Raw genomic sequence first — 21,841 nt, 5'->3', positions numbered from 1 at the left:
TCTCAACTCTTGTCATTATCTAGAATGACCTTGTTTATTTGTGTGTTTGCAGGTTTATTGCCTCTTTCCCTTTAGAATGTAAGCCCCTTAGGAAATAACCTTTTCTCATATATTCAGTGTTGTAAATTCAGCAATTAACATAGTGTCTAACCCAAAGAGATGCTCTATAAATACACATATTTATTTATTACTATACATTTATAAGTAAATTGGGTAATAAATAAATATTTATCTGTCATGGATAAAAACAGTTATATCTGTCATGGAACTGTCTAAAAGCCTTATCTGCTTGACAGCACGAAATAAATCATTTGAGTTGAATTAACTAAGGGAAATCAACAGCTTGATAGTGATGGTCCTCGTTTTGAAGCATGGAGTATATAAAGTCCCTGGTAACGATGACAGTGAGTTGGTCTTGTACTTATGAGTAGGCAGCATTGGTGCAGTACATGTCTGTCTTATACAGCAAGTGTCCCTGTTAAATATGCCTCAGGGAACACACAGGTCATATATGTTACATATAATACAGTCAAATACTCTGTCATATATTTAAATGCCAACAGCACACTTCTTACCTAAGAAATAGTTCCTGCCTGGGTGGTTTCATTAAAGACTGGCTGTTGGTAGAAAGACAACACAAGGTTTGGAGGGTAATATGAACGCAGAACCATAAATAGCTTCTCCATATTGGCATTCTGCATTTGTTTGCTCTGTTCAATGGCAACCGATGTATAAAGAGAGAGAGAAAAATATCCTGTACTACTTATTAAGCATGTACTATGTATGTGCCTAAGGCTACGCTAGATTTTTAATATCAATTTTTCTTAGCCCTCCAACAACCCTAAGAGGTAAGTTGTGTTAGCCGCATGACATTGATGGTCAGGGACATTAAATTGCTTACCCAAGATGGCAACACTGAAAGGCAGAAGAGCTGATGTTAAAGTTAATATCTATCAGGCGTTAAATTCCTTGTTCTTGCCACTGAACTGGTTACTTTTATTCACCTAAGGTCTGGATAACACAGAAACAAAAGACCAGATCATGGCCGCAATATAGGTTAGCTATGGTTTTTCCCTAACTCTGGCGAAAACCATTCATATGAAGCATGAAGTACATGTGAATGACTTGCCTCTACCACATGCATCGTGTGTGTGTGTGTGTGTGTGTGTGTGTGTGTGTGTGTGTGTGTGAAATGTACGTTTAAGGACTTTCCAACAACTAAGTAAGATCAGCAGTGCGAGATATATCAGTGAAATTCGATTTTATTAACTATGGCATATGGATGTTTAGCACGTGGCCATATGTTTCTCACAAAATGTAACTTATAATCTGAGCATTATAACTAAACAACACACATCGTTGTAATTTTTTCCCAGCAACAGTCCGTATCCCATTTCTTTCTCAGAGGGTCTGCTTTTACTTGTATTTCCACCCAAGGTTCACTTGTCTCTAGCAACACCTCTTTTTTTTAAAAAACAAAACCTGGAAATATGGGGTGTTATCCTGAGGCTGAAATATTCCATATTTTTCTTCCATGAAACCCTGATTGGCAACAGTCAGTGATTGTCTCTCTTTTCCAACTGTAGCCTTGAGCCAGGATCAAAATATTCATGAATAATTCACAAATAATTAAATTCTTTAGGTTTTGTTCTTATTCACAGGAGCAAAGTAATTTTGGTCCCCTTATGGATTAGATTATCCGTAAAGGTTATGATTTAAGCAGTCTCTTTTTCAGATGTGATTCCTTGAATGTGTGGGCTGATAGGACTCTGAGCAGCATAGGGTCTGTGTTTTCTCTGTAAATAAAAGCCTACAAAATTTCAACAAGTCAGCTCTTGTACGCCACACGAAGAGATTGATGACAAACCACATAATTTTTCCCCTTAATACAACAGTTCACAATCACAAATGCACTTTCTCAAAACATTGATCTACTTTTCATCCGGATCTTATGGGATGTTAGATGAGTCAATTATCTCTTTAAAGAGTGCAACCTCCACACAGGAAAACTGTCAGTGTAAATTTTCACTGTTTAAAAAAATCTTCCAGTAGGGAGAAAAGTTTCAAACTGAAAATTCCCTCTTTTACTGTTTTCGCTCCAGTGAAAGCAACAATGACACATCGGTCAACTATCTACCTGACTATAGACTGTGACACACACACGTATATTTGTATTGTGTCTCTTCAAAATCACACAGAGAGAAAAAAAAAAAAAGAAAAAAAAAAAGCAAGGGCAGGGTTTAAAAGATAAGAGTAAGTAGGTACACGATTACATTGAGAAGAATGTAGAACTATAAAATTGAGAATATCAAGTTGGAAAGGGCTCTGGGTCTCTTCTTGTACAAGAGGGTCTTCATTTCTGTTGTCAGACGTAAACAGCTGCCAATGATGTCCTCTGTTTTGGTGACCAGTCCTGTGTTTATAAAGATGACATGGGTTCTTCTCAGGTCACTAGACCTTTACCCAACCTGCATAGTCACAGAATCAACCCATACTTTTACTGGTGGACAAACCATAAGCGAAGTAAACATTTAAAACTACTGTGTAGGCTCCCTTTACCTTTGATTTTCTATGTTTGCGAAATTAAACAAGTTATTAATTAGTCTTGGAGAGTTAGCAAATCAGGACTCTGGTCCTATAGTTCTAAGAGCTACCTTTGGAGTGAATGTAGGCCTCAGGGCACTTCCTGATCAAACTGCGTCCCTCACTGCCCTGCCAAGTTCCCACTCTTCTGAGGCAAGGCTTTGCCATCAAGAGCGGAGGAGGTGACAGAAGAGTTCTATTGACGTCCTAGCTTAGATTCCATTATCTGATTAGTTAAATCAGAGGAAAGAAGAACACTTCTTTAATATAAACATTTAGTATAGGACAGAGATATTCTGATTAGGGAAAAGGGGATTTTGCAACTGGAAAAAGCCTAAAGACTAGCAGTTAATGGGGCCAGGAGATGGATGGGTGGATGGATGGATGGATGGATGGATGGATGGATGGATGGATGGATGGTTAGATGGATGGATGGATGGATGGATAGATAGGTAGATAGATAGATTAGATAGATAGACAGACAGACAGACAGACAGACAGACAGACAGACAGACAGACAGACAGATGGATGGAGATGATGTAAATGGAGGTTTAGATAGTATATAGATGAGGATGTGGGGGGGACAGTCAGGGTTGGTAATGAGAAAGTGGCAGATAGTAACAACTTGAGAAATTTTTTCCCAGTAAGGACTCTAAAAGGGATCTAGAAAATTTGAAAATACATTTAAATACTTTGCTCGCCTCCCTAGTCTATTACGTAGAGTTAGACTTTCATTATAAACAAACAGATCACAAAATTATTATTGTTGTTCTGGGTTGTAGCTATTATAATTGAATTAGCAACATTTTATTGCATTAAAAAAATTTTAATCCTAAATGAGTATTTCACAAACGCTTTTTTCTGCAATATTTTTAAAAAATTAACTCCAAGCTTTACAGAATGCCTTGCTTCATACTTTTTAAAAATATACTGGAATTTTGATTGTGTTGGGGAAGATGCTAAATGTTCTGCAGAAAAGTAAAAGCACGATTTAATGTCTAAGGAAATGCTTTATATTTTTTTCAATGCTGCTCTTTTCCTATATACTCATGGGTTATGAATAGGAAGGTCATACATTTTGGGGCTTCACTGCCTGGATCTGAACCCTGAATTCACCGTTTACTAACAGTATTATATTGGGCTAGTGATGTCATCTCCTGTGCCTCCGTTTCTTTACATGTAAAGGGGAATAATGATAATTCCTATTTCATAGGAACCGCTATTATGATTAACTGAGTTAATATTTGTAAACTGCTTGCCATAGTCTCTGCCACATTGCTAGGGCTATTTAAGTGTTTGTTAAACAAATTGCATTATCTTCTAGGTGCCCAGAGCTAGAAACTAAAACCCTGACAGTTTTTTCTAGAGTCTTCTTCTAAATTGTCTCCCATACTTCATCAGCCTCATAGTTACCTTCGCTTCTCCATTTGACTTCTGTTGCCTTCATTCAGACTCCATTTCTCACCAATAGCATTAAAATCATCTTCTAATACGATTCTCTGTCTCCATCCTCACCCACACCAAGCTTTAATAATCCTGAATTTAGTGTCATCTTTCTACAAGAAACATCTAACTAAATCTCCTCCAATCACGAATAAGTTTGCATTGATCATCGTCCCTTTACCTTCCCCAGGTGGCATAGTGAATTTTTTCTGCACCTTCAAATAAGACTTTGGGAGCTGAAGGAGATCCCGTTCCCTACGCTCATGACCCTTACAGCAATAACCCCCCGTTCCGCATGTACTGGACTTTTGGACCCCTTTTCTCACTGGTAGGATGAGGGGGGTCTGCACTGACCCCGGAGCCAGTGGTCAGGATCACTGCATGTGCCATTGCCTCTCAGCTGGCGGCCATGCTTGTTCTCCTTTACTCCACGCATTAAACCTCTTAGGGTCCTATGTTAGTCAGAGTTCTCCAGAGAAACAGAACCAAAAGATATATATATATATATATATATATATATATATATATATATATATATATATATATATATATATATAATATGGGGGGAGGGGAGGGAGGAGAGAGAGAGATTGATTGATTGATTATGAGCATTTAGCTCATGTGATTATGGAGGCTGAGAAATTCCATGATCTGATAGCTGCAAGCTGGGGCCTCAGGAAAGCCAATTCTAGTCCAAGTCCGAAGACCTGAGAACCAGGGGAGCCGATGGTGTAAGTGCCAGAGGAAGACAGACCACTGTCCCAGCTCCAGCAGGTGGGTAGTTAGGGAATGAATCCTCCCTTCCTGGTTTTTGTTCTCTGCAGGGCCTGGGTGAGTGGCGTGATGGCCGGCCCTGCTGGTGAGGGCTTGCTGTACTGAGTCCACCCATTCAATCTAATTTGGAAACACCCTTACAGACACACTAGAGATAATGATGCAGCCAGGCTGACAAATGAAATTAAGCACCACAGGTCCCTTTGGGGAGAGTTTCACTCTTCTCTACTTGTTCCACTTGGGCAGAAGTGAATTTAATTCATGACGAAAGATGTAGAACACTTATGTTGGCTTCCAGTGTAGGCTGCTTTCTGCAATCTAATCTTAATGGTAATAGAATTGATAGTTGCAGTTCTAGCTAATGTCTGAATCTATTTTTCAATCTGTTTAGAAGCCAAGAGGAAGTAGTGAGTGGTGTGATTAATTGGCCAGCCCCAGAAAGCCAATATTACTAATATGTTCCAAGTAATTTATAAGAAGTTTTGTTTCCCAAAGAAGTTACAGCAGAGAATGTTGCTTACTTTTTTAAAGGTGATTGCATTCCTTGAGTCCAAGATTTCTCACTCAAGCTTAGCACTGTTGACATTCTGGACTGGATGACGTTCTGCTGTGTAAGACTGTCCGTTGTAGAATAAGATGTTTAGCAGTGCCCTTGGCCTCTACCCATTAGATGCCAGTAGCACTTCTCTAGATGTACAATCAAAAATGTCTCCAGACATTGTCAAATGTCCCCCTTTGGGGCCAAATTGCTCTGGTAAAGTACTCCTGCCTTAGTGTAAGGAAATAGGCAGCTACATGAATGATAACAAGCAAAAAAGATGCAGCAGAGGTAGAAATGTGGAGACATACAGGGTCTTGTAGGTAATAGAATCATTTTGATGTCCGCAGGCTTACACGATACAGGAGAATAGCTGGAATTTTTCCTAAAGTCACTGGGAGCATGTTTCTTTTTCAGGTTAGAAAGGGAACAACAACAGGTAAGCCAGCATTCCTGGGGATGGCCTTAGAGCTTTAAAAGGTATGTGATAATGTGCCCATTCATATGCCCTTAACCTCAGTCTTTCTAATAACGTCTTCTTTGAACTGGCTAATCCCAGATTCATCTTTTAGTGAATAACTTAGCAACTTCATTTAAGCCTTATCTATAAAATGGGTATTGTAACAGTTACCGACATCAAATGACTTTTGTGATTAAAAAGCATAATACAGGTAGAGTCCTCCGCTAAGCCCTCACTTGGCACACGTGAAGCGTTCAAAATCTGTTCTTGTTCTTACTATAGTGTGAACAATTGCCCTACCCTTGTGGTCCAGAGAACTAACAATGATGGATGATGGCAGACCCTCATGAGTATAACTGTAGCACCCAACATCCAGGAGCCACATTAATTTTGGCCAAAACAAATATGTACTTCTAAACTAATAATTTCTACAGGAAGGCATCACAAATGTTGCCAATATCTTCATCTTGCCTTTACTGGGAAGATTGACACACACACAAGGAATGTCAAAACTGGGATGTATAACCATTTGTCCAAATCAGTGGTTCTCAACCAGGCTTGATTTGACTCTCTGCCGGTGCCCTGTGGGACATTTGGCAATGTCTAGTGACATTTTTGGTTGATGCAACTGGGAAGGGGGGGTGTTATTATTATCTAGTGGATAGAGGCCAGGGGTTCCAGAACATTTTTAAGCATATAGGATATCCCCCATGGTAAAGAATGATCAGGCCCAGAATGTGAATAGTTCTTAGGTTAAGAAACCCTGGTGTATTAATGTGGATTCACAGGCACTGATAAATAGTCTCTGGGAAGTTGTGTTCTGAACACTCTCATCATCTGCCATTCAATGCTTTTCATCTTCGCTTACGTTTTATTCATGGTGTGCCGTGAACATCAAGCTACCAATTAGATGTCCAGTCACATTTGGCGATTTTATGACCTTCAGACACAGCTTTTCTTTTAAATACTTTCTCAAACTGTTTTCGTCTGTTTTTTTTTTTTTTTTTTTTTGATAATTTAAGGAATAAATTAATATTGCGTAGGCCCTGAGTGTATTTCAGTCCAAAAACTCATCTATGCTTTTTTTTCTAGAAATTGTTTTGTACCTAATGTTCTCAGATGTTTGAGCCCAGTGTTACGAAGTAAGCATGCAAACTTTTTAAAGCAGTGGGTCTATAATGGAACATTGTTCAAAACCTGAAAGCCCTCCTCCCCCACTGCCCACTGTGGTTTAACCTGGGATCCCACCTGCAGATGTCCTATTATTGGGGGGAGCCTTATAAGGACGGTGATGGGACAGAGTTCCCTCTAAAACTTCCTGGGGAATCCTGATGGGAGTCAGAGGAAGGGGAGGTCTGTGTTGTGCTGCTTCTTCTTTTTGTTTTTTTCTCCCTGAAAAGAAGGGAGACTAAAAAGCAATAAAGCAAAAGGCATTTCCTACAGGTAGCCTTAAATCATTCAACACGGAGGTCTTTGGGGAGCTACCCGGTTCCTCTTTCCTTTCCAGAATGAGCTTTCTGGCTAAATGCTCCTCATCCAGCCCTGAGTGTCTTCACCTGGCCCTCCAAGGGCTTTTATCCAGACTGGTCCCAGCATAACAGGATCCTCACTTCTTCAGAAATGGGTCTTGACCCATGCATCACATTCAAAGACTTTTTCAATTGCTCCCTGGCGACGGAGGCTGAGGGCTCTGTTTTGCTTGTGATAATGTGCTAATCTCCAAGACCCAACATCAATTCTCTTCTTGCATTGTCATTTGTCAAAGTCGTAATATGGGACTGCAGGAAAAGGGAAGGAACAGGGCGTTGGGGGCGGGGTGGGGGGGTGGGGGGAGTAGAGTAATGACAGAAAGAAAACTTGGCTTCGTTTTGTTTTCCCTTGCTCAGCATTTCCCCCTCCCTCTCCTTAATCTGTAAAACATCTGACAGAGAGGGCACTGCAAATACAAATAAATAAATACTGCTCCATGACTCTCTCTCTTACGGTGTTTTGTTGGGTCAACATTTTAGACAGAAAGTTAAATATAAAAAGTAATGAAGATAATTTAATCAGAAGTCCCCAAATTGATGTTTGCAGCTTTGTGAGCCTGTCTTCTATACGTTTTCGCCACTTGTTCCAACAACATCAAGTTGAGAGTTCCGTGGGTGTCCGAGTAGAATCCAGGCAGCAGCAGTTCAGCCAGGCTGGTGTCGTGAATGCGGCTCTAACCCCTGGTGCTTTCCCGATCGCCTTTGAAAGTTTTCCTGGGTCTGCTACAGCAGATACGTTTAGGACCATGGTAGTAAACCACACAGTGTTTTCTCCCATTAGTATGAACTTGGAGAAAAAGAATAAATGGGAAGTTGTTGTTTTTAGGAGCTCTATTGAGGAATAATTTACCTACGTAAAAATTCACTCAGTGTAAGTGTACAATTGAAGGATGTTTAGTAAATATACCGACTTGCGGAAGCATCATTACAGTCCAATTTTAGAACATTGCCATCATCTGCATGAGACCCCAGTGCCCACTTGCCATCGCTCCACCCTCCCAAGACCAATCCCAGACCAATCTATTTTCTGTCGCTATAGAGTTGCATTTTCAGAGAAATGGAATCACACATTATATAGTTTTTTTGTGTCTGGTTTCTTTCACTGAGAATATGGTTTTGAGGCTCATCTATCTCGTATGTATCTGTACTCCATTCCTTTTTTATTAACGGATAGTATTGCATTGCAATACCTCATTTTGCTTATCCATTCATCAATGGTTGAACATTTACAGTGCAGTTGTTTTGGAAAATATCAGCAATGGCCATGTGTCAACATGATGTTAAATTAGAGAGCTTGTTTAAAGAAGACCATGTTAAGCTGCAGAGGCAAAAATTGTTCGTCACAGAGGCCAGCAAACTCTCTTTCCAGTTCTTTGTCTGTGGGTGGAGGCATCTCAGAATATACACTTCCAAGAACCCCAAAATACTTATGACAGTCCAGTGCACAGTGAAAGTGAAGGAAGTTCCAGGACTTGGCAAAAGTTCACTGACACAACCAAGGTTTGTTTGGCAAATTTCACATGACTATTTTCTCTTACTGCCTGTTCACCACTTCTCTGGAAGTTCTAGGGTTCCTGAGGAGATAGGAGAAAGGGGTTTGGAACTCCTAATCAAGTTTGAAACCAACCTAATGGCACTTCAGAGGCTCTATGCTTCAGACATCAGCATTGGCACACTTCACGTGTTAGTTCAGTGCATGAACGATAAAACTGGGGAGAAAGATTGTCAGTTATCCTGAAGACTATTGTGATAAAAGCGGCTTACCTAGATTCCTGATACAGAACTGATACAGAATAAAAGTGATGACTGTAGGTGTGTCCGTTTTGGTTATTAATATTACTTTTGTTACTGTGGCCAGTGTGTGCCCAAAACTGCTGGGTGATGTACATGCCTTTCTATACTTCTCATCAAATTATCCTTTTCTTGATGGATAAGGTTCAGAGTAGAAGTGTTAGTTAAGTCAATTCCCTGATGTGCTATGATTAGCAAGGGATGGAACTTAAATTTAAATATGTATCTGTTACACTCCAAAGATACCTTCCTTTCTTCATGCTCGTAGAAGAACTAAAACAAGACTAACTACAAAAGACTAAAGCAGATAGGCTCCCCAGAACACACACACACACACACACACACGCACACGCACATGCACACACACACACACACACACACACACACACACACACGAACTTACCTTGCAACAAGAACTACTTAGAATGGACCAAAGAGAGTTATTTTTAACATTGAGAAACTTGCAACACTGAAAGACATCATGCCTTCTAAACTTCGAGAACCAGATAATTAACTTAATAGCCCGCCGTACTAGGGTAGGAATATCTTTTAATTGGGATGATGAGTCCCAAAGACGCCAAAATGCAGAGATGATTCTGTGTTTCTCTTCGGAAAGTCATAGCACCAATGGGCTAGCAATCGAATCCGCTTCCATTCTTCAATGTCAAAGTGGTGTCTGGCATTGGAGTCCAAAGACAAGGAATCAAACCCGATTGGATTATAAACTTTGAGAACATGAGCCTTAATACCTGGACGCTGTCGCTGCAAAGAGAGACTTGCAGGATTATCTCTGTTACTCTCCGATGTGGAGTTTTGTACAGGGTGGAAAAGGGAAAAAGAAAGATCATCTATTCAATTTGGTTTCTATTAATATTAGCTCTTTTCATCCTCACCAGTATTGAAAAAAGTTTGTGTGTTTTTTTCTAGGAAAAACAATTTTTTGTTGTTGTTCATACAGAAATGTATTCCAGCCTGGTTAAAAGCAGTCTTTTTTATCGCTGGTCAGATTCAGTTATAATATGCTGCTGAGTGTAAAGGGCCATTTTGTTTGGCTAAGGAAACATGCGAAGCCACCATTTAACCGTTTGCTGTGTCTCCTCCTTCAGCTCGGTCGCATCATATTACCACATTGAAAACCCAGTTTGTAAAACATAATTTCATTTAAACCATTAAATGGATGGTTTTGTAACTCACGTTGGCAGTCCTGGAACTTCCAATGATGAGCAAATGGCAGCACAAAATGTTGAACTCAGCGAAACCAGGCGTTAAACGTCTGTCTAGCAGGAACCTTTGTTACATTTTGTCATGCGATATATGGCTGTTATGCACATAAGTGTGGTATTTGATGTTGGTTAGTTCCTCTCTATTGAGGAAACACAGCTCTGTTTTCAGATATTTAACAACCACAGATGCTTTATCATCAGAGCTGAGCACGTGGTCTTTTAAATCACGGCGTGAAATCGAGCCCCTGCTATGACGGCTTGCCATGTCTCAGCTTGGTGGGTACACGTCTGCCTTTGGCATCATTTTTCAGTGGCCAATGTACCAATTAGACTTTTACCTCAGGTAACTCTTCAAAAGAAAAACCTAATCATTGTAATGGGAGGGGCGACATCACAGGGGGAAAAAATAACAAAATTAAAGCTGATTTTAACCTGCAATGAAAAACAAGCCATGGGGTGTTTCCATGTGAAATCTTGGATGTCATACAATGGATGGAGGGCAAACAACTGAAAACAGGAGAGGGAAAGGGGAGGAGGGAAAAAAGGAAAGTTTGCCGAGTCATTTTCAGCCAAAGTCTGCTTCTAACTAAAGGTTCGTGGGATGGGTTTAGAATTTCATAATGCTGCTGACAATTAGCTACACTTGGTGTCAGACACTTGAAAAGAAAGTTCTAAGAAAGAATCCTTCCTTTTTACTCCTTAGCCTATCTCAAAGTCAGGTAATGATGATGACGATGTTTGGGGGAAAAAATTGTCACTCCCCATTTCAGTTCTTTTCTGTCCTAATAAATAAATCATTTGTCAGGAGCCTGTGGTCAGGAGCCTGAAGAAAGAGACAGAAATCCAGTGTTCGGGTCTGCGATTTTATTTTAGTGCTTGTTTGAAAAAGGAACTTTTCTTTTAGAAGAAGGAAGTGGAGAGAAAGAGAGAGAGGAGAAGGTAGAGGAGGAGGAGGAATAAAAAAAAGGGGACGAGAGAGAAGAAAGCAGGGAGGAAGAGAATGCATAAAATGTGGAAAGGAAAATAATACCAATACTGTTTCTAGATTCATAGTTTTTTTGTTTTTGTTTTGCTTTGTTCTCTTTCACTTTGATTGTTATGTGAACCAGGAGAAGCCTGAGAAATTCTTCTTCTTTCTTTCATACAGAATGCAGAGTACAGTATCTTCTGTCCAATGAACAGTTTGTAAAATGTAGAGGAAAAGAACCCCGAAACAGAATAGAGCATTTCTTACACAGCTTTACGATCAAGAAGTGAAAATTTTAGATCCTTTGGGACCCAACCAGTTCAACTTGGGAACGTGAAAGCCTGAGGTTTTGATCCACTTATGTATACCACCAGGGGAATTACTCTTTTGTGATGTTTCTTTTTCCATTTTACTTGTACTGTTAAAGTAGAATTTGCTGTTGATGAATTAGCATGTCTTCCAATGCTTGCTATGAAAAAGTACTAGGTGGAAATGAAGCGAGATTTGCCTGCTCTCATCATGCCTCCCATATACTATTCAGGGAGGGCAGCTGCATTTGTTCATGACACGTAAACTTGGCAACAGCGCCAGTAGCCTGTGCTTGCACACAGACCTTCATTTATCACCCAGAATCTTACATATGTGCTTTTTTGGGTATCTTCTCTCTGCTTCTCATTTTGATTCTTCTCCTAAGTGAGTTTGAACTTGAGTTTCCTTAATTTCTGGCCCCATGGGAAAAAAATCACACTCAAAATAAGGATTCTCCAAATGGCCCCTTTATGTTTGTACCATTGCTCTGGAGAGTGTGCTTTGTTCTTTACCTGGGAACTGTGCTCACTTGGCGTGCCATGGTACGGGAAAATGTCTGACCATTTCTTTAAAAATCAGCTGGCATCTGCAATAAACCACAGAGATGCCTTCTAATTTAGAGGCTGAAACAATCAGGAATCTACTCTGGATAGCCTTTCCTTGGTTTGGGTCTGTCTTGATAGGATTAGCATGGAGGCCTTTTGCTTTAGGAGCCCATCTGTTCTTACTGCTTATTCCCTACTGAAGTCAAGCCTCATGAAGGATGGTTCTCCTAAGGTTCATAAGTTTGATTTGCACAGCCATTCAGAGTTCAGATGTCCATCAGAATTCCTCTGGCCTGGAAATCAGGTTAGAAATTCCATGAGACCATGTTCTCATGGGAGATCTCTCGATCTCTCTCTGTCTCTCTGTCTCTCTCTCTCTCTGTCTCTCTGTCTCTCTCTGTCTCTCTGTCTCTCTCTCCCTCTCTTTCTCCAGGCCAGCTGGAAATGAATTACAATAGAGCTTTTATCTCTCCTTCCTTCATTTGATTACAGTTCTCATTCAATGATGACCATTGTTTAAAAATTTAATTTTATTATGACTGTTAGAGCTCACTAAATGTTGTCAGGTACTGACCTTGAGTATCATTTCAGGTCAGTTTTATCCTACTCATTTGTGTATTACGTAAATCATGGAAAAAGAGACAGTGGAAACAGGGCAAACCATCTCTAAGCTGCACATGCAGAGGCTCTGACTTATGCGTGTCAGAAACTCAAGACAACCAGCCAGTGACATTTACAGGCAAAGACAGATGATCGTATTTCCAAAATAAATTATGTCCCTAAGCTTCACCTATGCTCGTATTACACTTATAGCATGTTTATACGGGTTATGTACTAAGGTGGTTCTTGCTTTGTCAAATGGCCAAATCTACATAATCTGCAAAATTTCCCTTCCAAAATTAGAAGTCTCCTTTGGGCCCTTTTTTTATTATTGTGGTTTCAAGAGTTATATTGTCATCATTAACATGTACAAATTTACATGCGCCACATGATAAATATGCTGCTTTATTAGATGTAAAAGTCGCTTTATTAGATGTAAAAGTTGATACTGTAAATAAAACTTATAATAAATCATTTTTACAAAAGATATGCTTATATTATAGACTACAAATCATATGGAGATGGTAGATTTGAAATCAAATATTTTATCACACTGCTTTATTTAATTATTTAATTTTACTTAGATCTAGGAGCAATGGAAGTCTACACTTCTTTACTATTTACTAGAGTAAAAAAATGGCATAACTTTGGGGAAAATTGATTAGAAATTATATAAACTATTAAACTATATTGATTTAAATAAAATTAAAGTTAATTAAAACGCAATGGAAAAATATTGGCTTTACTTTTGTTGCAGATACAAGGACAATAAATTTAGGTTATCCACAAATACCCTTGTACCTAAATAACCAATTAGCTTAGCCATTATAATCAGAAAGGCAAGTCATTATTCTGCTAGATTTTCAAGACCTTGGTTAATTAATTTATTGAATTTTATTTATATTCTGCTCTAGACTTCATTCTGAGAAATTAAACCAAAATTATTCCAAGAGCTTTGCGGACTAATTCATTAGTTTATAGACAGAGAGGCTATGGTTTTCCATAAAAATTCTCTGTTGTTTAATATTTGGAACTGAGATGGGTCATTTAACTTATTTTTTGCTGTAGCTTTCTTATATCTCAACTCAAAACAAGAGACCGGATGATGGTTTTTAAGAAAAAGTAATCCGTTTTTTTTACCGCTTATATCAGTGAGCAATTTTCTCCCACATGTGGTTATTGTAAGATGTAAGTAGGAAAGAGGAAGTCGGTTGCCATTCGGCAGGAGTGAAATTTGATCATCACCATATTAAACATTAATGATAATTTCAAAAAGCAATCATGACTCCAATATGTGTTTTTTTATTAATATTAGTGCTAAAATGTTAGCTCTGATATTCTGACTATATTTAACAAAATTATAATAGATCCATAAGATGGTGAAAGTGAATTTCATCAGAAAAACACTCTTTTAACTGTACAGAAACCAAAAAAGTCTTGCGATGCAAAAATTCCTTCTCATTTTGACTTCTGTCTTGCTACTCACACCAAATATTACCACTGCAGAATGAGTTCAGATCAGCTTGGCTTCACATAAGTCAAATAGGAACCTGTTCTTTCACCCTGGATTTATGCTTAGTTTTGAAAGATGAATGCTCCAAGTCTTAGGATAGTCTCCTTTATAGGGCCTGAGATGAAAGCAAGCAAGCAAGTAAGTAAACGGGAAATTGCCCTGAGGATGTCCTAGCCTGGTTCCAGACAAAAGCACATATTCTATTTATTTTCTTAAGAGTAATTTGCTTAAACAAATTATATAAATGTACTGAATTACATGTTTGCATAGTAAATTAAATAATAATAATACTCGTATTCCAAGATAAGATGCTAATTGCATCTTCCAAAATATACTTAATTATTTTCTCTATCGAATAATTATGATCAAATTATCTGGTGCATACTCTACCTTACAAAACAGGAAAAGTAGAACTTAGGTATGACTAACCAAAGGGGAAAAAAAAAGAAGGATCTCAGCCAAAGAGCCATTTTAAGTTTATAACGTGGGGGCATTTTCAGTCTGATGGTAATACCTTCAACTGATGCAAACGCAAATAAATTTTTTTATGAGCCGTGTTTTATTTTTAAATCATCTCTAAGAAAATTCTTATCTCTCTTTAAAGCCCTTTATGTAATATTTTCCATTTATAGTCATTGAAAGTTTAGTGGACACTAGTAATACAAAATAAATAAGCCATACAGACCTGAATTTTGGATAGAAACACTGAATTGCTATAAGAAGATATTTGTATAAAAGCTAGATATATGGACCTAATGTCTGCCTTTAGGTTCTGAAATAATGTTACTATGTCGTAAACAACTTATCCGTTCAAGATCACCAGTATTCCTTTAATTACAATGGTATTTATTCCCCTTGCCCTAAAAAACACAGCTCAGAGTTCCAGTGTTATAATATCCCCTCAATTAAATGGCTTAATTTAATAAAAAGTTTCCTTAAAATTAGTTAATTTATAAGATATACGAGTATTAATCTGTGTGCTATTGACTTACAATCATCTAAAGTAACAACTCAAATGTAAGAGAGCTATTATTTTTGCACAATTCATTGTTTTATCAACATATTTTCACTCTACATGGGTAAGTGAAAGATATATTTTATTGACTATGAAAAAAATTATCTTCTATGTCCTTGTTGCATATTTTTTTCCAGCTGTATAGACACGTTTCATTTTTAATACTCCAGCCTTTGTTTGGATGGCCAGCAATCCCCAAACAAAATGACTAAATGTTGAATTCTCTCTTCTCATGCATAAAACCTATGAGCTCATTAGGTGTCAGGGATAACTGAGCAACGAGCTACACTACGTATGGGAAGGAAGAAGCATAGACACCCTTTCAACGTCCTGACAGTGTCCCGATGAACTGGGAATGGGCCCAAGGAAAAGAGTGAAGACAGAAAAATAGTTCCCCACGGAAGAAGTTAAGACTTTTTCTAATAACAGAATGAGTGAGCAAATCACAAGAACCACTGCTCTGCTACTGTTTAAAAGACTCTAGATAACAATGTAAACATGTCAGGGAAAGAACAATTTATTTCCTCTATTATTCTACCGAGTGAAAGTTGTCGTTTGATGCACTGAACAGCAGTCCTTTCAAACATCTTGATTTTTTTTTTTTTGTATTGAATGTCTCTCAATCTATTAAAGACGTTTACTATATTTCTCTTAGAGAACAAGATGAAACAAGTAATACATTGTTAAAGGCTTCCTGATATGGACCCTTAGAAAATTACAACTTAAAAAAGTGGGGGAAAGATCTTCCTTTGGAGTGATTTTTTGAATGACACTGATAAGGGGATGAAACAAGATGTTCATGTTATATATTTGAAGAAAGGAGGAAGAGGTCTGTTATCTCTGAGTGTTGGATACCAGGTTCACCTTATCATTTTATTAAAATCGTGAAGCCATGGTGTATCTGAAGCAAAGACGTTGCGTTAGTTCCTGAATAGTCCCTGAATCTGGGACTTAGAGGATGCTAATTAGAGTCCAGTTCAACTACTAACAAGCTGAAAGACTTTCGACAAGTTGTTTCAACTGTTTAAGCATCATTATCAACAACCATCATAAAGACGATCTCTTTCAGAGATGGGTGTGAGAGTAGTACAAAATAGCAAAGAGGTGTTTTGAAATCTTAAAATATATCCACAAGCCATTGAATATCTATGCAGAACAGTACACGTTTCCAGAATTCTCAGAGAGTAATCCATAGAATGTTTTGCTTCCCTCACCTTTCCAAAGTAGAGACAAAGCTTTACCCAAGTTAGGTTCATTTCCTTACCATTTAATCCAAGCCATCGGAATTCATACTATAAAGACGTGGTATATTGCCCAGTAAATGTTACTTTCGTTTTGAACTGCAGAATATTAAAATAAAGCCCATACATTTATCAAACAGAATTCATACGGCCCAGGATTTCAATATGTTTATCGGTATAATGATCAAAATAAGAAGGAAAAAAAAAAAGCTGTAATCCATTTATCTCACCGGCCCTGTCTAACCCACCCAATGATTCTAGCAGATGTGAATGAAATATAGATATATTTGCAATTAGACTGAAAGGCGACGTTGCCCATATCTGAGCATGGAGCTGCCAGCTTTGTAACGTTAATGCCACAATAGTCTGGATTATGCAGTCACCGTTGCTGTAATAACATTCGTTTGCTGTCAGCGCTCGGATGTTAAAACAAATTAGCTAGATGATTAATGGATATCACCAACAGCATGTGGATTCTCTGTGCTGAAGTCTTACCCACTGTGAAATGCACTGGCCTCCAAGTTAGTGAGATAATTCCTGGATCACATAATGCTCCTATGGATGTCAGACGCGTGTGGAAAGACGTTTCTGACCACTGAATGGCATCTGATTGCACAGCAGCACTCCCCCCCTCCCTCCACAGCAGATGGAAGACAGAGGTGAGGGTGGTTGCTTTTGTTTCTGCTACTTTTTAGGACAAAACAGAAGGAGGTTAGTTCATCAAAAAATGAGAAGATTCAATCCAGAGGAAAAGGTTTGAAGAGCAAAGAACTGTAATTCAAAGACTGATTTTCAAACAAATTATACCACGGGCTTTAGGAAGAGCTAAAGATCACAGGTGTTCCCTTACTCCACTTCCACTTGCCAAAAAACAGAGCCACTCCGATTTTCTTCTTTGCAACCAGTAAATATCCAGAAGTAGAACACAAAAAAATGCAAATAAAGTTAACCTTGAAATAAGCTTCATAAGATTGTGAGTCACATTGTTTAAGACGCAAAACAAGCAAAAAAAAATATATATATACACACACATAAAACACACATTGTTATATAAATGACAATATATAATTTTGTTTTATATTTATATAAAATACAATATTTATATAAAATACAAATGTATTATATTAAATACAATTATACATATGTGCATAATTGTATTTATGTAATTCGTTACATATGTACATATGTACAAAATGCTATTTTGTATATGTGTGTATATGCATACCCACACACAATTTGGAAGGCATCATCCACTATCACAGGATACAAAATTTCATAAAGATACACAATAACTCTACTACTTTAAAGTTATTCTCAAGAAAGTACTTAACAGGAGTAATAAAATGCTACGTTACAATGTTCTTAATTGAAATTCTGTGTTAATCAAGAGCTTTTCCTTTTCCCTCATTTATTTATGTATTCAATTCTTATATTAGGCTGGACTTATCAATATTTATTGCATGGGGTATAATCCATCATTATTACTAATGTTGCTGCAATTCTCTACATTTGACCAGTAAGAGCTCCTTCCAGGTGGCTCCTGTGTCCTTTGACGTGTCCCCAAAGTCCTTTTCACACTTCTTTACTTTCTGGCACAAGGCTCTGGTTCTAGACTCATCTTGTACTTTCCCTGCCCAAGCTCCTCCCCCAAGGAGTCTTTCTTGGTTCATTTTACTTGAACACAATATTCAAAAGCCAACATCAGGGACCTTGGTTTGCTTATTACTACTGAGGTATAATTGTTTTGAGGCCATCTCAATGGACAGAGCTAGGAAATAGGTATGTGTGCGTCTGTGTTTGTCTATCTTTCTGTATTTTTAAAACAATGAGTTCATACAACTCTGATTCCAACCCAACACCTTAAGGCCAGTTCTAGCCTTCCGATTTTCCTTGCTTATAAACCTTTCTCCAGCTGTGTGAAACCTGGCTCTCAGTTTCTACAAAATATTTACTTATTTTCTCAATCCTAGAATGCATATAAAATAGATTTAGTGTTACTAACCTATTTCCTAACTAGAGTACAATTTCTGTCAACTTCTTTTGTCTCTGCCTTACAGTATAGGTATTTAGTTAAATACTTTTCCCCAAGTTACTAGTTAGTTATTTTCTTCCTCACCTCATTCAGTTTGGTTATGTTATTCATTCATCATACAGTTAGGTTCATTTGCTACTGTCTGTATTCCCATCTAGTGTTCTTCCAAAAAAAATCTGGTTGATGTTATTTGTTGATTTGTTGTGTATGTATATACAACAACAACAACAAAAAGGCATACTCAGAGAAACAGCACTGTTTCCTCACCTCTAATGCCCTCTTCCCAGCCTCCCAAATCGTTCCACCCTGTTTACACCCACCTCTTAAGGGAATCGATACCATTAGTTTCCAGCTTATTGTTACTGCATTTCTTTTTTGTCAGGTGGGAAGATATATATTTTTATATCCTCTTCTTTATTTTATGAAGTGTACTATAGCAAATATTATTCATTTTTTCACTTAAGAACATGTCCCAGAAATCACTCCATTTAGTTCATAGAGATCTGCCTTATTATTTTTTACAGTTGCATAGTAGTCCGCTGTGCGAATGTACCATAGCTATTTAACCACTTTTCTAAATATAGTCAGTCACATAGTTTGTTTACAATATTTTACATTATAAACAATGATGCATGAATAATTTTATGCGTATATAGTTTTGTACTGTTAAAGGTTTATCTTTAAGACAAATTTCTCAAGGTGGGTTGCTGGATCAAAAAGCAAATGTCTGGGTAGTTTTGACAGGTATTGCTGAATTTCCCTCTGGAAGGTTTCGGCAAGGTTATGATACTATCAGTGTATGAGAGTGTCGGTTTCCCCACAGCCTCACTAACAGAGTATGTTTCATTTTTCACCAGTCTGATGATAAGAAATAGCATCTCAGTGGTTTTATATGTGTGCTTCACAATTTATAAAGGAGATTAAACATCTCAGATGTTAAGAATCATTTAAAAATATGTGTGTGTGTGTACCACAAATTTGTGTAATGGTGATATTTGTTTCCAAATCTACTGTGTTCATTTTAGTGTAAATGTCTCTATTGTTTTTGATCTCTTAGTTTTGAGAAAGATGTTCTTTATCATCTTAAGGAAATGTCATATTTCTAGCTCTATAAATTTTCTTTAAAATAAGGAATGAGTTTAGATTCTATCAAAGGTGTCCTTAGATCATCTGATAAGTATATTTTATAATAAAATGGATTATATCCATAATTTCCTTTTAAATAACTATTTCATATTAGTTGTATTATATCATTTATCAATTAAAATTGGCAACTTATCTTAGATTTGTTTTGTTTATTTTTTATTGAACTTTTCTGGGGAGAACTGGGTCATCTTACTATAAGCAAAATGCCTGGATCAAAATGCAGAATGAACACTGAGCTTTGTTATTTTTAATTCCTTTTGCTAAGTTATAAGAAACAAAAATGACTGCATGAATACATTTGTGTTTGAATATATATATACGCACTCGCAAAGACATACCTATACATATTAATTATATTCATGCTCAACTCACAATGCCTGCCATTTTGAATCCATACTTTAGCTATGACTATATTGTATAACATTACTGTACTTTGTTAAGCATCTCATATAGTTTGTTCCAACAAATTATTTTATACCCAGTATTTCCACTAAACTTAACCAAATAAGAGGCGGTAATGAATAACTTCGCTTTTTTCTTAGGCTTTTGTTGATCTATTAATAGAATAGGGAAATTAATAAATCAGAGTAAGACATAGTTACCTGGATTGGCTTTCATTTCCATTTGTATTTGTTCCTTTTAAATCAGTGCATACTCATTGTGGGAAATGAAATGATCCCAACGCCATTGTAGTAGTGCCTTCCTAACTTCCAGACTGGTAACAACCCCATCAGGTGCCCATTAGGTAGCATTGATGTTGGGCTGAAACCTCAGTGGTGTCACCAGTGAAAGCAAACAAAAAGATCTGTGTATTTTCTCTGCTAATGAAATACCCTAAATACTTAGGCCCTTTTCATCACAATATGCCACCACTAATAGACGGAAAATATGCATATATCCGCTGTTCCTTTACATTTTCTTTTTTATTGTGTGTTACTTTTTAAACATTTTACTACTTCCTAGATCACATACCTGAACAGAATCAGAGTGAAATCCAACCACAAGTAACTGGCATCTGTAATCAAAATATACCTCTAGAGGTTTCGTGTTTGTTTTTCTATCTGTACACATGTGGTCTATAGACATGTGGTATTTAAAAGCCTAGATGGGTGAAATAGCCACCTCAATGTCTTTTACAAAATATCCCTTTATTCTGCAGAATGCATGGCGTCGTATACGTGAGTCGATCCATTAGCATAGATGTTTTTGCCTCGTCCATATGCACAAATTGCAAATAAAGTGAAACACATTCAAACCATATAAAAATCATCAACAATAGTCAACATGTTAGATCAGGCGCCATGCTAGGAATCAGGTCTCATTATTAAGTGAATCATAGAAAGTGAGTAAATTCCTTCCTCAGACCCTTATAGAGTGTTTGGGAATAAGAAATAAGAAATAAGAGGCATTTCCCAGTCATTGCACAGTCTGATGATTTGGATGATAATGCCAGCATCACTGTGTCTTAGCAAGAATATAAAATGTAGGCCACTTGTTTAAATAGTTAATGAAATATATCAATGAATCTCTTTTGCTTGGTGGGGGGTGGGAGCAGCGCCTGTAAGTTTTTTCTCCAAGATATCAAGAATGAAGAGAAAAATCCTCTTTCTAAAATGTTAAAATAAAAATTGTATGTAGTAGATTCTACTGTATTTGAAACACTATAGTCTCCCTTCTCTCGTTTCATTTGAAGTTAAATAGATTTATAATTTTCTGTTTTTATTAACCTAATAGTGGTCAAAGTTAAACCCACCCTTTGTGAAAGTCAAGTCCCTGTTCCTTCTGAGTGATTATATAAGGGAAAGAAAGAAGTCGTAGGCCTGTATACAATGTTAGCTTCTGTTACAGCAGAGATTTTACTTCTCCAGTTCACTAACATACAGCATCCGCTGACTATTCGGTGGATCATAAGCCAAATTGTTTTCAACTTCTCTTTCATCTTCAAGATTTCCCATCGAGAATTATGCATTGGAGTTTCTCTGAGAACGAACGAACACACACACACACACACACACACACACACACCCCAAAACTACTGTACCTCTCTGAGATGCAGCCACCATCTCATGTTCTTTCCCTCGGACCTGCCTTATTCTCTCCTCTCACTCCCTCACTCCAGCTTCCTTATGAT

This window comes from Rhinolophus sinicus, chromosome 12 (assembly GCF_057876585.1).
Source record: "Rhinolophus sinicus isolate RSI-liver-muscle chromosome 12, RSI-T2T, whole genome shotgun sequence".
Lineage (NCBI taxonomy): Eukaryota > Metazoa > Chordata > Mammalia > Chiroptera > Rhinolophidae > Rhinolophus > Rhinolophus sinicus.
This window is presented reverse-complemented; position numbering follows the sequence as displayed.